Source organism: Carcharhinus amblyrhynchos, chromosome 16, assembly GCF_965287045.1.
Source record: "Carcharhinus amblyrhynchos chromosome 16, sCarAmb.v2.hapA, whole genome shotgun sequence".
Lineage (NCBI taxonomy): Eukaryota > Metazoa > Chordata > Chondrichthyes > Carcharhiniformes > Carcharhinidae > Carcharhinus > Carcharhinus amblyrhynchos.
Window position 1 is genome coordinate 12,866,315 of NC_137339.1, and position 25,021 is coordinate 12,891,335.

At 41.9% G+C, this 25,021-nt stretch overlaps 1 long non-coding RNA gene across 1 annotated transcript; it reads left to right on the top strand.

Moving 5' to 3' along the window:
- Positions 1–234: 234 nt before the first annotated feature.
- On the top strand, positions 235–17,406 carry LOC145353651 (uncharacterized). Its single transcript, XR_013888753.1, has 3 exons — positions 235–420; positions 11,516–11,605; positions 17,328–17,406. It is a non-coding gene; the product is annotated as an uncharacterized LOC145353651 (long non-coding RNA).
- Positions 17,407–25,021: the final 7,615 nt, after the last annotated feature.

Consider the following 25,021-nt stretch of genomic DNA (forward strand, 5'->3'; position numbering starts at 1 on the left):
TATAAAATATTATAGTGACTTTACAGCAGCTAAATAATTCCATAGAACTTTGTAACAGACTTAGAAAGTGATACATGATCTTGTATACTGATACACTAATGATGCAGAGATTCTATTTGCAGTATTTGACGACCCTGTGACTGGTACAAAGTCTGTCTATAAAGGAACTACAAAAGGTCGTGAATGTAACCCAATCCATCACACAAACCAGCCTCCCATCCATTGAGTTCTGTCTACACTTCCCGCTGCCTTGGCAAAGCAGCCAGCATAATTAAGGATCCCACGCAGCCGGGCATTCTCCCTTCCACCTTCTTCCTTCGGGAAAAAGATACAAAAGTCTGAGGTCACGCACCAACTGATTCAAGAACAGCTTCTTCCCTGCTGCTGTCAGACTTTTGAATGGACTTATCTTGCATTAAGGTGATCTTTCTCTACATCATAACTATGACTGTAACACTATATTCTGCACTATCTCATTTCCTTCTCTATGAATGGTATGTTTTGTTTATATAGCACACAAGAAACAATACTTTTCACTGTATGTTATACATGTGACAATAATAAATCAAATCAAATTAAAAAAACTGTAATTGTCTTGGATAAAGGTGCATTGGTGCATTTAATATGACCATTCAGTTGTCCTGAAGTTGATTTGATTTAATTTATTATTATCACATGTATTGGTATATAATGAAAAGTATTGTTGTCTTTAATCGTGCTATCGTTATCATGTTGCTCTGCTCCAGTTCTGTTGCTACCTGAATGGACTACATTGCCTTAGCTAGTGACAATTGCAGATAAACAGCTAGTAGGATTTCCAATGCAGTTTTGAATCTCTTCGACCATTCTATTCTCAAACACATAATCTTCTCTTTTTCTGCATTTAGTGGCATGTGTAATAAATTTGCAGAGGCAGAAGTCCCTTCACTGAAATCCCTTTATTTACAAACTAACAGTAGTGCACAGAGTGCTCGCAGTCTACTGTGTGTGCGTGTACATATGCGTGTCCGTGTGTGAGAGAGAATCTGGCACCCCGGTTAAGTACAAGACAAAGACTCCCTGATTGGTCCATCAATGGAATCCTTAATCAGGGAATTCATACTCCAATGGGCCAACCTCAATGGCCTGATTGAAGTCATTATAGCACATGAGGCGGACAAAGTACATGCTATTGTCTGTTTCCAAAGCTAGAATTTCCTGGAGTAGAGCACCAGACCGTTGCCACAGGTGATAGCTTGAGGAGGCAACACTCCAGAAGAAGCATGGCAAGCCAGGCAACTTTGCTGTTCTTACCATCCACCATAGGTGTACTGGAAGAATTTACATTAGATAATCAACCTCTTTGGCCACATTGTGAATACACTTTCCACATCCTGAGTGGGACGCAAACCCACCCTGTCTGAATTTGTAGGCTGGCTGGGTCAATCGGAACAGGAAATAGAGAACTTTTGATTCCTAAATCTCAGGTGTGAAGTGGGGGGTGGGGGGGGGGGGCCACCTCCATCAGAAGCCTCATTCTGACTGGAAACACCCTCCTGTCAAGGATCAGACATCTCTGAACGTCCCTCCCAACCCAGGCCTATCCTCAATAACTCAATCCCACCCAAATCCCACTCAACACCTGCGCCCCCCCAAGTAGTTTTTGTTACTTGTTGAACTATCTGGATGATTAATTTGTCATGAAATTTTCTTTTAGTATAGGAGGAAGTTATGAATGAATCACTTTTTTCAAAGTTTTTTTTTTATACCTACCACTATACATTATAGGATTCATTGGTTCAGAGTACAATGGGCCAATGAACATGGAAGTGCCATAGCTTGGCTTAGATGCATGAGCTGCCAGAGAAGTGTGCTGAAGGGCAGAGGTTAACATAGGGGCATTAGAGGGACCTTTTTTTTTAAACTTACCTTTTAGAAAGTAATCTCGGGTTCACGACTTGGCTGTCAACCACGGTTCTTTAAAAAACTTGCCCAATTCCATGAAATTTGCAGATAAGCTGGAGATCCCTATCCCCGCAATGGAGCCGAGCAGGTCAGGAGTGCTGGATGCGGTCTTGTATAGCAGCAACCAGCCTTTGTGCATCTTGGAAAGGCAGAGGCTGAGGGGAGACCTGATAGAGGTCTACAAAATTTATGAGAGGTGTAGACAGGGTGGATAGTTAAAGACTTTTTTCCAGGGTGGAAATGTCAATTACAAGGGGGGCACAGGTTCAAGGTGAGAGGGAGAAAGTTTAAGGGAGATGTGGGGTGTGGTGAGGGGGGTAGTTCTTCACAGGGAGTGGTGGATGCCTAGAACACATTGCCAGAGGAGGTGGTGGAAGCAGGCACATTAGTAACATTTAAGCGCCATCTGGATGGGTACATGAAGAGGGAGGGAATAGAGAGATACAGACTGAGGAAAAGCAAAAGGTTTTTTCTAGTTTATTTAGGACACCATGATCAGCACTGGCTTGGCAGACCGAAGGGCCTCTTTCTGTGTTGTGTTTTTCTTTGTTCTTTGCTCTCTTAGTTCTTTAAAGGTATTTTCAAAAACAAACAGCCTGCTAATGGGGTTGGGAAACCTGGAATCACCTGCCTTACATAAAGGCATCCCAGCTTGGTGAAAATCCAGCCCTACATTTCTCATAAGTGAAACGTGACTCTTGCATTTTAGATCAGGAGGGATCTACTCAACTTTATTGTACTGATTCGACATACTACGATTTACTCAATATACCCTCCATTACCATTCTTTCCCTATTCTTTTTTATTTTTAATTTTCAAACAATGAAAATAAACTTCCAACTTTCTCCTGCAAAGGAAGCTAGAACAAGGGGCAATAAATATAAGATGTTCTCCAATCAATCCACTAAGGAACTCAAAGAGAGGTTTGAATGTAGAATTTGCTTTCACAAAGAGTGACTAAGGTGAATTATGTATATAAATTTAAAGGGAAACTTGATAATTATTCAAGGGAGGGGGGAAAAGAAAACAGAAGACATTGCGATACATTTGGATTAAGTAGTATGGGAGGAATGGAGCATTATTAACAGCACAGAGCAGTTTGGTTGAGTGGTCTGTTTTTGCTCTGCAAAGCACAATCCCACAATCCAAAGATGTGCGGGTTAGGTTGATTGGCCATGTTAATTCACCCTAGTGTCAGGGGATTAGGAGTACAGAAATAGGACCTGGTGGGACTCAATGGGCTGAATGGCCTCCTTCTGTACTGTAGCAATTCTATGATCTATGATTCTATGTCCTAAAGTGTAGGCAGCTATTTATTCTTCAGAAATCTTTCAGATAAATGAAATGTGCCATATCAGTGATTTGCAGCCCACTCATTGAATTTTGCACATTAAATAGCCAATCAAAAATATCAGGTACAAAATTCAAAATAAAAATTAAAGTGAGCAAACACAGAGAGGCTCCATTTAAATTTCCAGCTTCAAACCAAGACCTACAGTGATCTGAAGAGGAGAGTCTAGCAGCAGGCACATCAGGAAGCTGGTATTCCTGGAAAAGCTTCCTTTCAAAACCACGGTGTTCCAGCAGCCTCTGAGTTTGTTATTTCGCCCACCGAATCGTTACAGCCAAATTGGTCAACGTCTTTGACATGTGCCTCTCCCATGTGATACTATGAAAGCTGAAGCCTGTGCACTCACGCCTCAGGCAGCGCGAGAGGCTTTTTTATTGCTTCCTACACAAATGACCGTTGTTTAAATGAGTTTAGTGCTTTAAATGGACCACTGAGCCCTTCTCACAGCAGAATAGAGATGTAGATGTAGTGAGAGTAGGAGAGTCACAGCCTAATGAAGACAGCAGGGTAATGAGGTTGATATTGAGTGGTCTGTAATGGTAAATGTGTGTTGGACCAAAACACACACCTAATTGCTTCCTTGGGTTTCACTGATAGAGTTGTGGATGACTTAATTTTTTTTCTGTGCCTGTTATTTTTCATTACACTTTTTTATAGATTGCACTGTAGAGTGTAGATAATGTCTTTCAAGCATAAACAAATCACTATTTATTCGTTTTTTTCCTTCCCTAATAAGTATTCCATTGATTATCTAGCAAAGAATGATACAATATTAACAAATGGAAATTGTGAACATATTGATTGTGGCTTTGCAGATTCAGTGAGGTACAAAAAGCAGCTGCCTGGGTCACACTTTTCTACAGCGAGCGTCTTTAAATATATTTCAGTGGTGGTTTTCAGTAAACATCCTCCAACAATTGTATTCAAGATTATGAGGGGCATGGCCAGGATGGGGATAAGGATCAGCTGTTCCCCATAGTTGAAGGGTCAGCTATGAGAGGACACAACTTAAAAGTGAGGGATGGGAGGTTCAAGGAAGATTTGAGGGAAAGATTTTTTATCCAGAGGGTGGTGATGGTCTGGAATGTGCTGCCTGGGAGGACAATGGAGGCAGGATACCTCGCATCCTTTAAAATGTACCTGGATGAGTACTTGATACATCATAACATTCAAGGCTATGGGCCAAGTGCTGGCAAATAGGATTAGGTGGTAGGTCAGGGCCTTTGATACGTCAGTACAGACTCGATGGGCTGAAGGGCCACTTCTGCACTAGTATTCTGTAATTCTATGACTCTGTGACTTCCCCTCTGCTGGCTATTGATTTAGTAAATAAAATTTGGTAATTTGATTTTCATTTCACATTCCCAAAAACTTGTCTGCGGCCCATGTCCTAACTCACGTCGTTCCATTTACCTATCACTTCTTGTGCTCACTGACCCACTTTGGTTCCCAGCCGAGCAAAGCCTCGATTTTAAAATCCTCATTATTATTTTCAAATCCTTCTGTGGTCTTGCCCCCTCCTTATCTTTTCATCCCCACAACCCCTTTGCTTCTCTAACTCTGGCCTCTTGGGCAGCTCTGATTTTAATCACTTCATCGCCTTCAGCTGCCAAGGCCCTAATTATAGGACGGATGTCAGAGGTAGGTTCTTTACTCAGAGGCTAGTAAGGGCGTGGAATGCCCTGCCTGCAGCAGTTGCGGACTCGCCAACTTTAAGGGCATTCAAATGGTCATTGGATAGACGTATGGATAACATTGGAATAGTTTAAATTAGAAGGTCATTGGATTGGTTCCACTGGTTGGCGCAACATCGAGGGCTGAAGGGCCTGTACTGCACTGTAATGTTTAAGTCTGGGCTTTCTTCCCTCCAAGCCCCACACTTTTCTGCCTCACTTTCCTTCTCCGCTGTTTCAAACCTACCTCTCTGATCGCTTGCTCTAATATCCCTTCATTTGGCTCAACGTCAGATTTTGTTTTATAATATTCCCGTGAGGTGACTTGTGACATTTTATTACGTTGGACGTGCTGTATCACTGCAAATTGCTGTTGTGGTTGTGAAGAGGCCTTGTGGCGCAGTGGGTAGTGCGATGCCTGAAACCCACTTCACAGGGACACGGGTGGGCTTCCCATCTGAGGACCTGTCCGCCCCACCATAAAATCGCATCCTGGTCAGGGCGGGCAGAATCCTGGAGGGTATTGTCTCCGTGCAATTTTACGCCACCCACCAAACCCTGGACCTGCACCACCTCAAAACCCACTGGGAGGGAGTGTAGAATTCAGACCAAATTGACAACAGAGATCAGAGGACCCAACCTGTCCATGCAACAATGGAGAAAGTTATGAATGAATTACTTTTTTCAAAGTTTTCTTTTACACGTTTCAGTATAGGGTTCATCAGTTCTAGGCATTGACTCACTATACAATGTGGAAGTGACATAGCTTGACATAGGAGTCATTAGGGGCCATTGTGTGGGTGGCAGGGCAAACCTTGGCATAAGGGGCATGAGGGATCATAGAGGGTTGAGTGGGGACATGAAGTGACATTGATGGGGCATGGGGATAGTTTGGAGGGTGAAAAAGCATGAGGGCTGAGGGTTGGCGGACCTTTTGTGTCCATATTTTAACTGGGACAACATCCCACATCAAGGCAGGCCATTTAAACTGTATACCTCAAACCAGCCTCCCATCCATTGACTCTGCCTATACTTCCAGCTGCCTCAGAAAAGCAGCCAGCATTATCAAGGACCCCAAGCACCCCAAACATTCTCTCTTCCACCTTCTTCAGTCGGGGAAAAGATTATACAAGTCTGAAGTCATGTGCCATCCAACTCAAAAACAGCCTCTTCCCTGCTGCCATCAGACTTTTGAATGGACCGACCTCACATTAAGTTGATCTTTCTCTACACCCTAGCTATGACTGTAATACAACATTCTGCACTCTCTCCTTTCCTTCTCTATAAACATTTTGTCTGTATAGCGCACAAGAAACAATACTTTTCACTGTACACTAATAGATGTGACAATAATAAATCAAATCAAATCACCTCTGCCCCCGGCAACTCCTTTGGCTGCCTTCACACTTATTCCCAGGTTGGCTGGCCTGACTCCAGCATGCCCCCCCAGCCTTTACGGGCACTTTCTCCCAAGGCAAACCGACCAAGCTAGAGGTTTTCCTGACTTCCACTATCTGTAATCATTGGAATTCATTGAGGACCTTACACCCTCCCACCTTGTGACTGGTCCATGATTGAACTACTTGTGTTCCTCGTCATTGTAACCTAGTCCTTGAGAATGCACCATTCTGTTACAGGCTTTGTGCACCGTTGTTTTCCTAACACAGTCATAAATATAAGAACTGAAGAACAGAAACATAAAAACACAGAAGATAGGAGCAGGAGGAGGCCATTTGGCCCATTGAGCCTGCTCCGCCATTCATTATAATCATGGCTGACCATCCAATTCAATAGCCTAATCCTGCTTTCTTCCCATAAACTTTGATCCCATTCGCCTCAAGTGTTACATCCAGCTGCCTCTTGAATGTGGTTTCAACAACCAGGAAAAGAGGCAATATTATACTGGAACCTTTAAATTTGGGCTACTCCACATAACAGATGTGTTATAGCTAAAAGCTAATGAGGGGATACAACTGAAAATCTTCTCGAGAAAAGATAGCATTTGACGTGTTACAGAAGATAGCTTTATAATAAAAATTAACAATACCAGAATTAGTGTTTGAATAGAAGAGCTGATTTCCAAACTCAAGCAAATTTTGTAGCTTAAGATATGAGAAAACTGAAGTTGTTAAAGGAAGAAACAATAAACAGGGCGATAAGGAGCAGGAACCTGGAGTGCAGACTTGCTTTGCTTTGTTTTGTACAGGAGCAAAAATGAGACAAGGGAAAGCACAGAGCTAGTGATTCTTTAGCACTGTCCAATCAATTGTTTTTTTTCCCTGTTTATTCTAACACCTTGCAAAATAAGCACAGCTTGTATTTAAGTGGAAGCTGGCACGTAGCAAAGTGCAATTTTGAAGAATAAATATTGAGTTTACTTCAATCTGCCAAACAACTGTTTTAATTCGCCAACGGAGGCAAGAGAATGTGCTTTTTTTTGTTGTAAGATCGTGTCAGCTGGAAGGCATGAAGTACTGAGCATGCACTTGACTACTCCAGTAATGTTACACCCATGCACTGCCAGTGCCCTCAGTATGCTGAGTGAGGGAGTGAACCAGTCCCTGGGTGTGTGAGTTCAGTCCAATTCCTATTCCAGTCGGCAAATCACTGCATCTCGCTTTCAGGCAAGCAGTCTGTCCTCCTTCAGTCACTTTGCAATATCCACTCCCAATATTAGGAGTGGAATCAAGGGGGTTAAAATACAGTGTCATTTCCTTCCAAGAAAATCACCACTTGCTGTGTTGAAAGGGCATGTCAACAAAAGCTGTTTCTTAAATCTGCAGCATCGCAGCCGGGGGCAGGGGAGGGTGTTTTTGTGGTGGGGCGGGTGAGAAGGTGTGAGGAGAGAGTGGAATAGTTTTTGGCTTTGCGCTGTAGTGAAAAAAAAAACAGGTGACAGTGAATCCACAGCCCGAAGTCAAAAGCAACCCCAGTGAGTTTCTTTGGCCCAAGCTCACACTTGTTTTGGAAGAGAATCTCTTGCTTTCCACAATTCTAATTTAAAGCTGTTCCTGACAGCCCAAAGCAGTTTGAGTATTTATTTCATGGAATTGGATTCCACCCCTCCTCCCCACCCCCACCCTCCGCCCCACATGGTTTTAATCTTCACTTATCAAGATGTAAAGGAAGCCTAACGATTAGTCAAAGCATGGAACAAAATGCTTCAAAGAAAATGGTCTTTCTCCATGACGATACAGGGCCAATAAAATAATTTTGTCAAAAGAAACCAAAATTTAAGGACTGTAATTGAGAAATAAAGGGATGAGCGTGAGGAAGTGATGATCATTTGTACACAGTGTAAAACTCTGAAAGGAAAAAACATCAGGAAAAACAAAAGATAAAATTTTAACAGATAATGGGGAGGAAACTGATGTAGATAGGAACAGAAACATTGAAAAGAAACAACTAATTGAGAACCCACCCATGAACATAAAACGGACGACCAACAAACTGAGGCAAAAATTAAAAGAAATTTTGTTCCATTTAACTCCTAGCCTTTCCTCCTTCATTTGGTTTTCCAGCCCTTCAGTAAATTCTTGCTGCCGTTCACTCTCGCCGGATCTTGCGGTCCAGCCGATGGCACACTCCGCTGCGGCTTTCCCAGCGGTGAGGGGTGTGTTCAATGGGAAACCCCATCGGCTATGACGGGACCATAAGATCCCACCACCAATGAACAGCGTGTCGCCTCCCACTGCCGCAAAGCATGCCGCAGAGGGGGAAGAAAATCCCAAACATTAAATCGGATTCCTAATTCGGATCTCTGGAATCTTGGTAACACACATGCCCTGATACGGTTACAAATGCAGATACAGAAATACATACAGACGTGTAAGGTCACATACTGAGATACCTATCCTACAGCAAGGGTAGGTAGAAGCAGCTTGAATCTGTATGACTCAATGTCATATTGCATTTATCTTCGGAACTACCAAAAGTGTCCTGGCCAATATTTACCAATAACCCTCAATCATCAGGACAAAAACAGATCACTTGATTATGAGCACATTGCTGTTTGTGGGAACTTGCTCTGGACAAATGGACTGCCTTTTGCAACGTTACACAAATGACGACCCATCAATAAAATACTTCATTGTCTGTAAAACATCCAATAGTCACGAAAGTTGATTTTTCTCCGCACCTTAGCTATGACTGTAACACTATATTCTGCACCCTCTTCTTTCCTCCTTCCCTATGTACTCTATGAATAGTATGCTTTGCATAATATAGAAGCATAGAAGATCGGAGCAGGAGAAGGCCATTTGGCCTTTTGAGCATGGTCCACCATTCATCACGATCATGGCTGATCATCCAATGCAATTGACTAATCCTGCTTTCTCCCCATAACCTTTGATCCCATTTGCCCCAAGTGCTATATCCAGCTGCCTCTTGAATACATTCAATGTTTTGGCATCAACTACTTCCTGTGCTAATGAATTGCACAGGCTCACCACTCTTTGGGTGAAGAAATGTCTTGTCATCTCTGTCCTCCCACAAATCCTCAATCTGATCCCTGGTTCTGGACTCCCCCACCATCGGGGACATCTTCCCTGCATCTACCTTGTCCAGTCCTGTTAGAGTATTATATGTTTCTATGAGATTCCCTCCTCATTTGTCTGAACTCCAGCAAAAACAATCCTAACCTAGTCATCATGTGCGAGAAACAGTACTTTTCAATGTATCCTAATACACGTGACAAGAATAAATTAAATCAAATCAAATCAAGTCAAATCAAAAGGTGGTATATAAATGCCCATCTTTACTGGACAACATAGAGGCTGCATTTAAACCATTCTTGTTACATCTAACTGAAAGTGCTTGTTGCTGGTGTGAAATAGAGTCATAGAGGTTTACAGCATGGAAACAGGCCCTTTGGCCCAACTTGTCCATGCTGCCTTTTTTTTTAAAACCCCTAAGCTAATTCCAATTGCCCACATTTGGCCCATATCTCTCTATACCCATCGTACCCATGTACAATGGTAAATGGAGAAGATCTTTTACTCACCCTCACTGGAATGACCATTTTTTTTAGAATCCAATTTTAGAATATTTTACTAAATATGATACAAATTAGAGAAAAATGAAATTTTTGTCAGTTTTACTATGATGTTCGCCTCACGGTTCTTTTAGAGTTCCATTTAATTTCAATTAAACCACAACTTCTCAGAGTATAATTGAAAAGCTAATAAAGGAGATCAATCTTTCTTAAAGGCTACTAATATGCAGAGCATCTGACACGCTTCTTCATTGTTCCATGCGCTGCACAAGAGTTAATTTTATGCAAATATATGCTTTGAGTCACATCAATGTAGCAGAAAAATGAAAATTCTGTCACGACAGCAAAAGATTGTTATTTCAAAGCTTTCAGGAACATAATAAGCATTGCTACGGACCGCATGCATTTTATCAAACATTTTGGATTAATTAATCCAGTGAAGGAGATGAAATACAAAAGTCCATCATCTGAGAACATTTCGTTTGCTATTTTTGGACTGAACTTTACAAAAGGGAGATTCCATGTCAAGTGCAGATGTAATGAGAACTCAATGTGAACCTTTCACCAGTCAGTTGTTAACTAACAGCAGCTGCTCAACCTGCAGCCCCTTCCACTCAACGGTGTGAAGTGCCTTTAAAGTTTGCCTTTATCTCTTAATTGCATATAATTATTTAATCATTTTCATCAAAAAAAAACTATTGAATTGCATCTGTCTTGTGTGTATTGTGATCGAGCCAAATGTGTAATATTGGCAGTGTACTTTTGTTCAGGTTAACACTGTGAGTTACAATCCCAATGAATCACTCCCTTTTACTTGCCTTGTAGCATAGATGTTCAGGAGGGGAAAAGAGAGGCAGACACTACCCACTCAGTATCAGTTGTGTTAATCACTTTTTACACAATGTGTACTGTATATGAGATAGAGTTGGCACTGTGATGTACAAAAGCCATACTGTATGAGATGTGAGATGCATTATCCCCTTCGCCTACCTTGTTTGATTTGATTTGATTTATTATTGTCACATTAAAATACAGTGAAAAGTGTTATTTCTTGCATTCTATACAGTCAAAGCATATAGTGCGTAGAGAATGATATCAATATTATCAATGATTAAGTTGTAAGATAATAAGAAAAACACTGTAAATGAGACTGAAATAAAAATGAAATATGCCAGAAGTATGCAAACACCCAGACCAGCCAGTCTATATATATATATATAGAAAAGGCAGACAGAGTGTGTGCCTTTCATCAGAACTGCTGAAAGAGACAAACCTGAAATGCAATTCGCTGTACAGACCTCACTAGCCCACTGTACACTTCCAGCCCCTCTCTGTGGTATTCTTTATTTATTAAGCCGCACCTATTTTCAGTTCTCACCTGCGTCCTAACACCCATGGTAAACTCATGACGCAGAGTTTTAAGTCCTTTAGTCGTGTTACAATTGCTTTCACAGAAACCCTTGTGTATCTTACTGCCACTGTTTGTGCAGTTACGTACAGATGGGAACGCAACATTCCCTCTCATTCTGCAAAGTTGCTTTTTTCTTTGTCAAGCTGCTGGTTGGCCGTTGGCTGTGGTTTTTTTTCCACCAAAAACTGCTGTGCTGGAGAGAATTTCACAAGCAAGAAAGGAACGCAACTGAGGTAGGTCATTCTAATGGAAAATAATAAATTCAAACACTTAGGAGAGCAAAGATGATAATTCGACTTTACTTTGCAGACATGTTTCCAAATTTCAGAGATTAAAGTGACCTGTCCTCCAGTCTGCATCCCACAGCATATTTAATGTGTTCTAAAGGATCTTTATTTGACCCTCAGAATTGCAGTAGTTCTGATAATTAATAATAGTCCCCATTTCTTGTCCTAACATTTAACTGAGTCCCCCGACTATCAGATTGTATTTTAAATCATGATACTTTGATAGCCTGAATTGGATTTTTTTTCTGAATATTAATGAATTATTAATTTTGATTTTATTTGTTAAAACCTGAGCTCAGTGCCCACGAGTAGGAATAGCCCTAGTTGCACCAAGTGCCCCAACACTTACAGGTTCTTTAGCTTAAGCACGTGGGGGGTGTTCTTTTTACAATTGGTACAGAATTCAATGCTGTACGTGATGGTTTTTGCCTTTGGGTCACCTGGGTCGGATGCAAATGTGATTAATTCAGAATTACACTTTAATTAACCATTTAGTATCATTGCATCAGGAATACAAAATGGTAAAACACTAAAGCCACATGAATATTGTTTCAATTCAAAAGGCACTCTGATCAGACTGAAAGGACTTTTTATACTAAGATATGGACTAGTGAGCAGGTCACATTCCAAATGTACAATTTTCTGGTACATACCTTTGCTCCTACTGCTTGATTTTTTTTGGTCTTTCCCACATTTATATTTCCATTCATGTTTGCACAGATTAGAAACCACATTTGGGAAACCTTCAGAAATCTCTCCATTCTACATTATCAATACTTAAATCCAGAAGCTTAATGCTTTCACATTACAGATAATTAAAGCATATTTCCATTGTTCCCAAATTACAGATGTCTATGTGTAAAAACATTACCCACATTACAAATATCTACACCCGAAAAGCCATGACTTCCATGTTACAGATATCAGAAACCATAAACTCATTAATCGTACCAGGATTTTTAAGATGGCAGTGTTTCCCTTCTTGCCATCCAAAGAGTCAGCAGAGAATACAACCCCACTGATATTCCCAGCCTTGCAGCCACTTAATGCCCCAATAAGTGTTGATTAGCAGGAGGCAGGACCTCCATCCCTCACTCAGGAGGAAGTCTCACCTCAGAGAGCTGCCAGCCAGCTCTCTGGTCTCCGCAGCACCAGAAGCTGCACTGGACAGGACTGAGAGTACACATCATCATCCCCATAATCTATGTCCTGGGAGCCTCAGGCTGGGGGAGGTGATGCGAGGCCTGGGGAGGGGTGGGGTGGGGGGAGGTGGCAGCAATTTTGCTGGGACTGGGTAGGATGGCACACCTAAAGGACCAGACCTTTCGTGGGAGGCACCCAATGTTAAAATAAGGCTATGAATGGAGCCAGCCACCGCTCCCCCCCCACCATCCCCCCCTCCCCCTCCATCCCCGTCCCCCCCAGTCCCCACCACCCTCAATCCTTTCCCAACCATGGCCTGACCAGGGTTATTTTATGGGCTTCCCCCGCCCCTGAACTCCTGCCAGCCTGAAAATTGATGCTGGGCAGGAAAAGGTTGTTAAATGGTCAACAATTAGCCACGTAAGGTCTTCGATTGGGGCAAAGGTGGAGAGGCTGGTCTAGGCCTCAGGCTCACCCGTCCCTAAATAAAATTGTGGAGACAGGATGACAGATGGGAGCCTGATGGGGATGCCACTCAAAACATTTTACAGCCACCTCACACTATAAACCCACTGGTGGGGGGAACATACAATTCAGTCCCAAATTACAGATATCTCAGTACAAAGTTCCATTTCTCCTCTGTTACTAGTCCACATCAGTTTCTAATTGTCCCTCTGTTACAACCTGGCAGGAAATGTAAGAGAATGAGTCACAATAATCTAACCTCTCATTTTACCTCCCTGGAGAAACAGGTCACATCCTCCTTCAACTCCATTCATCCCTCACCTGAACTGGAGGAGGAGAGGAACAAAGCTCTTATAAAAATCACAACTGCAAAATGTCAGTTCTCCAAGAATGCAATGTTTTCCTGACATACCTTGTCACATACAGCTCTGTTATATCTTCCGATTTGGAGAATATAAAACAAGTGTCAAAGAAATTGCCATTTGGTTGTACCTGAGTGGAACCACTATTGTCCACATTCCCATTATTTGTCATCCTGATATAATGCCTGAGTCTTTTGCAGGACAAGGACTTGCCTGAGATGTAGGCCGGAATTCCCTAATGCCACGATGGCCAACAATAATGGAGAATTTAGGGCTGAACCAAATCTCCATTCAAAGCAGCAGAACTGGAGAATCCCAATCACAGGCGAGGTCGGAAAATTCTGGCCATCATCTCATTGCAACATTTATGTTATTTCTACTTCATCTCATTTTCACCGAGTTGACTTCAATCCAACTCATTCGATGGTAACAGGCCACATAGGCTATTAAAGCAAATAGATTATTTACCCGTACATGGAATCGTAGAATCATAAAATCCATATAGTGCAGAAGGAGGCCATTTGGCCCATCAAGCCTGCACCGACAACAATCCCACCCAGACCCTATCCCCACAACTCCACGTATTTACTCTGCTAATCCCCCTGACATGAAAGGTCAACTTAACATGGCCAATCAAGCTAACCAACACGTCTTTTGGGCTGTAAGAGGAAACCGGGGCACCAGGAGGAAACCAACACAGACACAGAGGGTGCAAACTCCACACAAACAGTGACCCGAGGTCGAATTGAACCCCAGTCCCTGGCATGGTGAAACAGCAGTGCTAACCACTGTGCCACCATGCTTAGACAAAGGAGGTGGACGAAAGGGCAGTTGGGAGTTTTAGTGAAGGAACTCCAGATAGGTCTGAGGCAGCTCTAAGCATGGTAGCACAGTGGTTAACACTGCTCCAAGGACCTGGGTTCGATTCCTGGCTTGGGTCACTATAAGAACATAAGAACATAAGAAATAGGAGCAGAAGTAGGCCATCTGGCCCTTCGAGCCTGCCCCGCCATTCAATAAGATCATGGCTGATCTGTCGTGGCTCAGTTCCACTTTCCCGCCCTCTCCCCATAACCCTTAATCCCTTCTCTTATCAAAAACCCATCAACCCGCTTCTTAAAAATATTTAGCGAGGCAGCCTCCACCACTTCAACGGGCAGAGAATTCCAGAGATTCACCACCCTTTGAGTGAAGAAGTTCCTCCTCAACTCCGTTCTGAACCGCCCCCCCTTTATCTTGAGGCTGTGCCCCCTAGTCCTACTGTCTTTTTTGAGCGGGAAGAGTCTTTCCACCTCTATCCTATCCATCCCATTCATCATCTTATACGTCTCAATGAGATCTCCCCTCATTCTTCTAAACTCTAACGAGTACAAGCCTAGTTTATTCAGCCTCTCCTCATAGCTCAACCCCCTCAACTCCGGTATCAGCCTAGTAAACCTCCTCTGCACTCCCTCCAAGGCCAAAATATCCTTGCGCAGGTGCGGCGCCCAAAACTGCACACAGTACTCCAGCTGCGGCCTCACCAATGCCCTATACAGCTGCAGCAAGACCTCCCTACTTTTATATTCAATCCCCCTCGCTATGAAGGCCAGCATCCCATTCGCCTTCCTGACCACCTGCTGCACCTGCAGGCTGGGTTTTTGCGACTCATGTGGAGTTTGCACATTCTCCTCGTGTCTGCGTGGGTTTCCTCTGGGTGCTCCGGTTTCCTCCCACAGTCCAAAGATGTGTGGGTTAGGTTAATTGGCCATGCTAAAATTGCCCCTTAGTGTCCTGAGATAAGTAGGTTAGAAGGATTAGGAGGTAAATACGAAAGGAGATGGGGGTAGGGCCTGAATAGGATTGTGGTCAGTGCAGACTCGATGAGCCAAATGGCATCTTTCTACACTGTAGGGTGTCTATCTATCTATGAAGCATGGTGACCAATGGTAAAGTGATTAAAATTAGAAATGTTTAAGAGGGCAGAATTAAATGAATACAGATATCTCAGAGGATTTAAAGGTTGGATGAGATTACAAAGATGGGGAGGTGTGAGGCCATGGAGGGGTGGGAAAACAGAGTTTAAAAATTGAGGCATTGCTTAACTGGAAGCTAATATAGATCAGAGAGAAAATGGGTGATGAGTGAATGCAATTAAGGACATGGGCAGCAGAGTTCTGGATGATGACAAGTTTACGGGAGGAGACAAAGTGGGAGGTTAGCCTGGAATATACTGGAATGGTCAAGTTAAGAGGTGTCAGCAGCTGATAAACTGAAGTGAAGTGGAGTTAGGTGGTGTCACAAGGTGAAAGATCTTGGTGATAGTGCAGACATGTGGTTGGTAGCTCATCTCAGTGGGAAGTGAACAGAGAAGGGAGCAACCTCCAACTAGGAAGCACTTCCAAGCTAAAACAACCTTCCCCCTACCCCTCTCACTCCAATACTTCTTGGGTTCTTTGTATCTCACCTGTCCCATATCATTGTGCCGAGCATGCCACATCAGGACTCTGGATTCACAATTAACCCCTCCAGTTCCTATTGTCATCTGAGCAGGAAGGTATTCCGTCGATGTAGGCTAATGGGAGTTCCACTGCATATTGCTGACAAACTGTGCCATGCTGCAATGCTGTACAAAACAACCTAGAGCAAAAACAGTAAATCACCATTTTCTTACTTCCAATGCTCTAATCCAATAGCACCAGGAACACCTGGCCCTTATCCTTAGTACATAAGAGAACTCATCTAAAAATAAACTCGCTTAAAACTACAGAAATATATAATTTTGGTCCCATCCATCACTGAGGCTATATTACTTTCCACATTCTTTCACTAAAATAAAGAAATGATGGAATAACCGTTGTACTGGCCCTCCAGCAACCTCCTCTTTGCAGCACCGCTTATACCTGCTTGCTAAAAGAACATGTGAAAATTTGTCACACGTTAAAAATCCTGCAGCCCTGTAAATGCCAGGCCTCCATTAAGAATTGTTAGTTTGACACATTCATGTCATTAAAAGTATTTAACTGTGATATATATGCAAATGAAACAGAGCTGTACTCAAAATGCGTAAACTGGGAAGTCAGACAGGGTCCGGTTCTTCACTGTTATGTGGCAGGCTCTGATGAAAAGGGCATAGCTGGATACTGGTTGAGGGTCGAATTCTGCCTGGCTCTGTTTCCCTTGCATTTTGGAGTGCCTATGTCCATCCTTAAACAATAGCGTGCAGTTGAGCAAGTGCCCAGAGGGTGTCTACAATATCCTCTTACAGTAGTTAACTCCTACAGGAGAGAAGGTTTTAAAAAATGTGGTGGGGAAGGGGAATGTAAAGAACAGAGAAAATTACAGCACAGAAACAGGCCCTTCGGCCCACCAAGCCTGCACTGATTCCTATTCCTTATTTAAACCCACTGCTTATTGTCCATTGGTTTCTATCCCTCTAGTTCACCTCTCATTCATATGTCTATCAAGATATGCCCTGAATGTTACTAACGTGGCTGCTTCCACCACCTCCACTGGCAGCACATTGCAGGCACCCCCCACCCTCCATGTGAAAAACTTTCCCCGTACATCTCCCCTAAACCTTCCCCCTCTCACTTTGACCCTGTGCCCCCTTGTATTACTGAGGCACCTCAAAGGTGAACATGCTGGGTGCAGCAAGGTGGAATTCTATTGCACTTTCTCTGAGGTTTAAATCTGAAGGCTTTGTTTTTCATCCTCAGGTTGAATGCCTGACGTGGAATGTATCTTATAAATATCAAGAGAATTACAATTGCATGGAGGGACCAAGGAGAGGAAGACACCCTACGGAGACAAGTCAAATTGTATTACACTTTCTGTAATTTTCAGTCAGAACATTTTGTAATGCATTTTTACAAATTTTATGAATAAAGCATATTTTTGGTGGGAAAACTGGTTAAAAATTAAACACAAATGAATGGTGGAACATTTAAGAGGGAGGCAAATAGAAACTAGAAGCAGGAGTAGGCCATTCAGCCCCTTAAGCCTACTCCGCCATTCATTTTGATCATGGCTGATCATCACATTTAATATCCTGATTCCCACCTTCCCCCCCCCATCCCTTAATCCCAAGAGCTATATCTAATTTCTTCTTGAAATCAGGCAACATTTTGGCCTCAGTTATGTGGGTGTGAATTCTGCAGATTCCTCATCCTCTGGATGAAGAAATTTCTCCTTACCTCAGTTCTAAAAGGTTTACCCCTTTATCCTCAAACTATGACCCCTAGTTCTGGACTCCCCCCACCATCTGGAACATTCTTTCAGAATCTACCCTATCTAATCCTGTTAGAATTTTATAAATTTCTATGAGATTCCCCTCTCAATCTTCTAAACTGTAATGAATATAACCCTTACCCATTTAGTAAACGTGAGGGAGATAAAGGGAATGGAAGGGTTAGATGACGAGAAGTGGCGAGAGGCTCTAGTGGACCATAAATCCTAGCAGAGACCAGTTGGGCCGAATGGGCTGTTGCTGTGTTGCACATATATATTCACCGATCCTGATGGGTGATTGAAAGATAGTGCCTTCATGTTCCAAATCAGCCACTTGACTGTGGAGGAGAAGCGGGCACATCTGTGGATTAAAGAAACAAAAGTGCAAGCCTTCCTAAATCCCCATACCAATTTTCAAATTAAAAATTAAATGAAATGTGATTCATCAGGGCAGGCTCAGTAATAAGGACTCTGCGCTTCAGTGGCCACGACTGCAGCGTTTGCCAGTTTTATCCCACCTTACCTGTTAAAATATCACGGAGGATTGGAAGGCAATAACAATAATAAATGACTAATGGGCGCGATTACAGTCGATATAATATCCCAATAAAAGCTTAATAAAAATGATCCCAAGCTCGTCTCAGCAAGCTCTCCCCACCCAGCGCCAGGAGGCAGCCCGTACCATAGCTCCACTGCGGGTGATTAGAGTTCCTCTTTACTCACAGTGCCAACATTACCAGGCTGAATCAATTGTAACTAATTAAATATAATACTGTTATGAGCCACATTTCCATCAATATCAACTTCTTTATTACGCACATTATCGATACCGTCGGATTGTCTGGAGCTCTCCGGAGAGTAACAGCAAACATGAATCATTTCACTGATAAATGTGGAGTACATTGAAGCTTATTCCCTCTGAACACGGCACTGAATATTATCAGGAATAAGACTAATCATGTGCCTTGTAGCATATGATTAGCAATTAATTTGTACAATATAAGCAGTAATGCCTTTAAAGCAAGGGGATTGATGAATGTGCAAGAACGGTATCTAAGCAATTATTACTGACTGGTTCCTTTTCTCTCTCTCTCTCTCCACAAACTGCTTCTGTGCAGTGGAAAGCAAGGGGCCAGCGAGTCTTGAGTGGTTGTTTAAACTGCAAACTGAGCAGGAATTGTTATGAGCGTGGAAATATAATCTGTTACCGTGTGTGTGTGTGACAACGCTGACACTGGCAGCTTCACACTGCTCGGGTCTCATGGCTCATCTCATTGAATGTTACATTTGCCTGGTGTGTGTGTGTGTGTGTGTGTGAGCAAGTGGACGAGGAAATGAAATGTACTCATGCACTTGATTAAACCCTGAGTGGCGGGCGTTCACTAAATAGGACAATAATAAAAGCCTGTTTATTGCTACAATTCATTTCCAGTTGGGAGTGAAAAAAATAAATGAATCTCTCCCACAACCTCAACTGGTATAAGTAAAACTGTGAACCGGCCAGACACTCTTAAGTGAGAGGTGTGCCGCCTTTTCATTTTATTTTTAGCTTTCTCTATCGCTGCATCTCACTGTATTTCGCCCTCTGTTCCCCTGCTCTGCTGTGTCTTTCCATATCCTCTCTGACCCCCACATTCTGTTCGCCCTCGGGTAAGGGCATCCCGTTCTTTAACTGCTCACGTTTTTGACCAGCACACCCTCGAATTTTATCCTTTTACTCTCCCTCTGTGCTTTTAAAACTTTACACTAACTCTTTTCACTACATTCTGCCCCCTCTCCTTTCCTTCTGCGGTACGTTTTGTCTGCATAGCATTGCATGAAACAATACTTTTCTCTAACACATGTGACAAAAATAAATCAAATCGATAAATTTTCCTTATCCCTGGCCTTGCCATCTGTGAGTCTGAACAGCCTCAACTGATAGCAGGAAAAGAGGTGTCACCACACATTTTGCAGATTGCAACACCGTGATCTTAAGTCCTTTGAACAGAAGCTGGCTCGTAAAAGCGTAAGCAGGGTGACAGGCACATCAAGGCCAGTAAAAAAAACTACCCTTTGTTTTATTGCTTAGCCAGAAATTCCACCTCTTCCTTAACTCGGTTACTTCCTGCCTTCCTTTCTTTCCACTTTGTCCTATTGTCCTATCTCTCTCTGCAATCCCGTTTCTACCTTCCAGCAAAGCGGTACTCAAAATCAGACATCAATCAAAACACATCGAATACAATCATAGCAAATGACCTGCGTGGGACAAAATTGCTACTTATGTGTAAAGCAAATTGGTATTTTCCTTTGCATTCTGGAAGATCAAGACAAAAAAAAAGTATTGCAAAATCCGCAACCAGATGCCTTAAAAAAATCGATGTGGAAACATTGTAAATTAAACATCAAAGCAATAATGTTACGCTCGATTTTAAACCTGTCATCAGTCATCTCTTCCGAAACTGGCACCAATGCGATTCAGCATTTAACCCTGTCAGAACTGCACAGGAATTTCTGTGGACAAGGGGGCGGGGGGGGAACTGCGAGATTGCAGGATCGCTGTTGCAGACACCCTGCAGGTCACAAGAGGGGTTGGGGGAGGTGAGAAATATTCCTTCCATCGACAGAGGGGGGCGGGGGGTGGGGGGGGAAACTAGCAGGAATGTCTCATACATGCTCACTATTCTACACATTACAGAGTGAGTGAGGATGTTCCAGACATTCCCGTATTCAGGTTAACGCAGAGAGATGTTCCAGATTATATAACAAGTGAAAGTGTTTTGGATGTTCCTATATTTTTAAAATTACACCACAACTCCTTCATTTTGTGGATTAACACGGAAAAAATCTATCCCAGAAACTGATAGTCTGCAGATTAAGTAATGGGTGTAGAATTCTTCAGACCTCCTTATTCTGCAGAATACATATTCGAGAGTCCTATTTCCTGCAGATTATTCAGAAAACAAGGGCTATTTTAGAATTCCCCTCCATTTGCATATTGTGCACTGATAGAATCATAGAATCCCTACCTTGCAGAAGAGGCCATTCAACCCATCGAGTCTACACCTATATTACCCAGGTTCTCCCCCACCCTATCCCCGTAACCCCATACATTTACCATGGCTAATCCATCTAATCTGTGCATTTTGGGACATTAAAGGGCAATTTTACCATGGTCAATCAATTTAACCTTCACATCTTTGGATGCTAAGGGGCTATTTAGTATGGCCAATCCACCTAAATTAAACATCCTTGGACTGTGGGAGGAAACCAAAGCACCCGGAGAGAACCCACGCAAACACAAAGGGAACGTGCACACTTTACAGTCACCCAAGGCCAGAATCGAACCTGGTCACCTGGAGCTTTGAGGCAGCAGTGCTAACCACTGTGCCGCCATGACGCCCAAGATAGATTCTCTAACGATGTAATCATGTGGTCAACAGATGTTGTATGAAGATTATTTTAGATATTGTTTTATTTTTCAGAGCAGTTTTGGGCAAATATATTTGAGACATTTCTTTACCAGGATGATCACACCATGAAGGAAGAATGGTCCAGCCTCTCTTTTCAATCTTTTTTACTTCCTAAGATATTTAGGAGAAACTTATCATCACCTTTCGTTGTTCCAACAAACTTTAATCTTTTCTTGGCAACGTCTAAACATCATTCATTCATCTACTTTGCCTGTTCCTCCTTTCAGCAATAACAACAACTTTCATTTATACAGCACTTTTGCACAGTAAAACATCCCATGGTGCTTCACAGGAGTGTAAAACTCATTGAATATATTCAGGACAATTTTTTAGAACAATACATTGCGGAATTGACCGTGGAATACAGTATTTTTAGATCTGGCAACATGTAATGAGACAGAATTGATTAATGATCTCATGGTAAAGGATACCCCTAGGGAAGAGTGATCACAACATTATCAAAGTTCACATTCAGCTTAAGGATGAAAAACTAGTATCTTAAATGTAATAAGGAAATAACAAAGGTATGAAGACAGAGTTGGATAGAATGAGTGGAAAAAATAGGTTAAAAAGTCAACTGGTAGATAAACAGTGGCAGATATTTAAGGATATATTTCATCATTCTCAACAAAAGGTACATTGCATCATGAAAGAAAGACTAGGTGAAGGATGAACCATCCGTAGCTAACTAAAAGTTAAGAATGGTATCAAATTGAATGGAAAAGTGTACAATATTGTAAGAAAATGGGGCAAAGTTTAGAAATTGGCAAGTGATGACTAAAAAATAAATAGAAGGAAAATAGATTATGAGAGTAAACTAGTAAGAAATATAAAACCACAGCATAAGAGTATTAACAGAAAATAAGGAAAGCATGGTGGTTAACACTGCTGTCTCCCAGCTTCAGGGACCTGAGTTCAATTCCCGGCTTGGGGTCACTGTCTGTGCAGAATATGCACATTTTCCCCATATCTGCATGGGTTTCCTCTGAGAGCTCCAGTTTCCTCCCATGGTCCAAAAGACGTGCTAGTTAAATACGTTGGCTATGCTAAATTCACCTTCCCTGTACCCGAACAGGCATTGGAGTTTGGCGACTAGGGGATTTTGACAATAACTTCATTGCAGTGTTAATATAAGCCTACTTGTGACACTAATAAAAATAAATTAAATAAACTAAAAGTTATCACTGATCTCTAGTCGGATTAGACTAGAGAATTAATAACAGGGAAGAAGAAAGTGGCAGAGACATAGAACAAATATTTTGTGCCTGCCTTCTTGGTAGAGGACACAGAAACAAATCTCAATAAAATAAAAAATCAAGAGGCAAAAGGGAGATAAGATCTTAAAATAATCATAAATAACTAATCAAATAATATAACTAAAGACTAATGAGTTCCCTGGACCTGCATCCTTGGGTCTTAAAGGGAGTGGCTGAAAAAAATAATGGATGCATTGGTTCCGATCTTCCAAAGTTCCCTGCATTCTGGGAAGGTCCAATAGATTGGAAAACTGCAGATGTAACACTTCTATTCACAAAGCAGAAGACTATAGGCCAATTAACTTAACATCTGTCGTTGGGAAATGCTGTAATCCATTACTAAAGTACTAGCAGAACATTTAGAGAATCATAGTACAATCAGGCAGAGACGGCATGCATTTATAAAAGGGAAATCATGTTTGACAAGTTCATTAGAATTTTTTGAAAGTGTAACAAACAGGATATGTTGGAAGCAGTGGATTTAGATTTCCAGAAGGCATTTCAGGAAGTACCACAAAGACTACTGCATGAGGTAAGAAGCGTAAACACATTACTGTGGTTAGAGCAATGGGAATTTAGTATAGAAGTAAGAAAGCCTTGCTTCTTCTGTATAGCATATTGGTGAAGCCACACCTTGTGAACTGTGTATAGTTTGGTCATTGAAGTTGCTCATTGAAGTTTAGAAGAATGAGAGGTGACATCACTGAAACATATAAGATACCGAGGGGGCTTAACAAGGTGGATGCTAAGAGGATGTTTCCCCTCATGGGGGAATCTAGAATTGGGGACATAGTTTCAGAATAAGGAGCGTCCTATTTAAGACAGTGATTAGGAGGAACTGCTCTCAATGTGTGATGAATCTCTGGAATCCTCAAGAGGTGTGGAAGTGGGTTACTGAATATATTCAAGGTTAAGATAGACAGCTTTTTGAAGTGTAGAAGAGTCACAGATTATGGGGAACAAAAATAGAAGTGAGGCTAAGATCAAATCAGCAATAATAGAACAAAAAGCAAAGAAAATGACAGCACAGGAACAGGCCCTTTGGCCCTCCAAGCCTGCACCGACCTTGCTGCCCATGTGAACTGAAACCCTCGACCCTTCTGGGACCATATCCCTCTCTTCCCATCCTATTCATGTATTTGTCCAGACGCCACTTAAAAGTCACTGTTGTATCTGCTTCCACCACCCCTCCTGGCAGCGACTTCCTGGCACATATCACTCTCTGTGTAAAAAAACACTTGCCTCGTACATTTTCTTTAAACTTTGCCCCTCACACTTTAAACATTGATAATTGACTCTTCCACCCTGGGAAAAAAACTTCCGTCTATCCACTCTGTCCATGCCCCCATGATCTTGTAGACTTCTATCAGGCCATCCCTCCACCTTCTTGAAAGGAGGAGCTGGCTCAAGGTGTGATCATACCCCTGGTCCTACTCTTAGGTATGTATTTCTAAAATTTGACACCAGAACAAATGAAGAATAATTAGAACTGGTGAAGAGGAAGTTTTAAGGAGCATTTTAAAACAGGAGAGAGAGAGAGAGCAAGATATAAAGAGCTTTTCTAAGGGTATTTTCAGAGCTTTCATCCCTGGTGACATCATGCTTTGCAGGTCACTGGCCTTCCACCTTGATTTCTGAAGAAGTTAAAAATAAACTGCGGGGTGGAGATGTTCCAGACATTTGTATTTTGCAGTTTAGTGAAGAATCTTATTGACAATCTTTAATTCTGCACTTTGATTTCCAATATCAAAACCCCACAGAGACTCCCCATCATGGACTGAAGCTTGGGGGTTTTGAAAGCAGACTAGGTCTAAGGAAGTCACACCAAAAAAATGACTTGTAATATTTTAATGGATCCTAACAACAAAAGGTTATTGCCAGGCCACACTGTGAATTTTAATATTTTAGAATTCAGGATACTTTATTGCGTTCCAAAAGATTTATATAAAACAACACTGAAAAGTGATTTGAATGTTTTTACTGATCCAAGAGATTTTCCCTTTCTTTCTCTCTCTCTCTCTCTTAAGCTAATAACACTGAACATCCCAAACATGTCACTCCACGTTGCATAATTCAGCAGGAAAAAAAGGTTCCTCGTATTACAAACCCCAATATAATGGAAATTTGTGGTAACTTCAGGGAAGCTGCATGGCTTTTATTCATCAGGCATCGTTATTAGATAACATGCATTATGAATGCTTTGCAATTTAAAAAGAAAGGAAGCTGAATAAAAGCAAATTATTTTCTTTATGTGCAATCACTTCTTTGACTCCCATTCCTGTCAAGCATCGAAAGGGTATAAGGTATTAATCAATGACTGAAATAAGTCAGCCTGCTGTAACTTTACAAAATATCCTGATTATCATTAATTCACGCACTGAATATTTCATGTAATAAATATGTGCACAAATAGATGTATACATTGCACATCTCTAGTGTGATGTAAGTAGCAGTCATTTTCTTGATTTAAATATA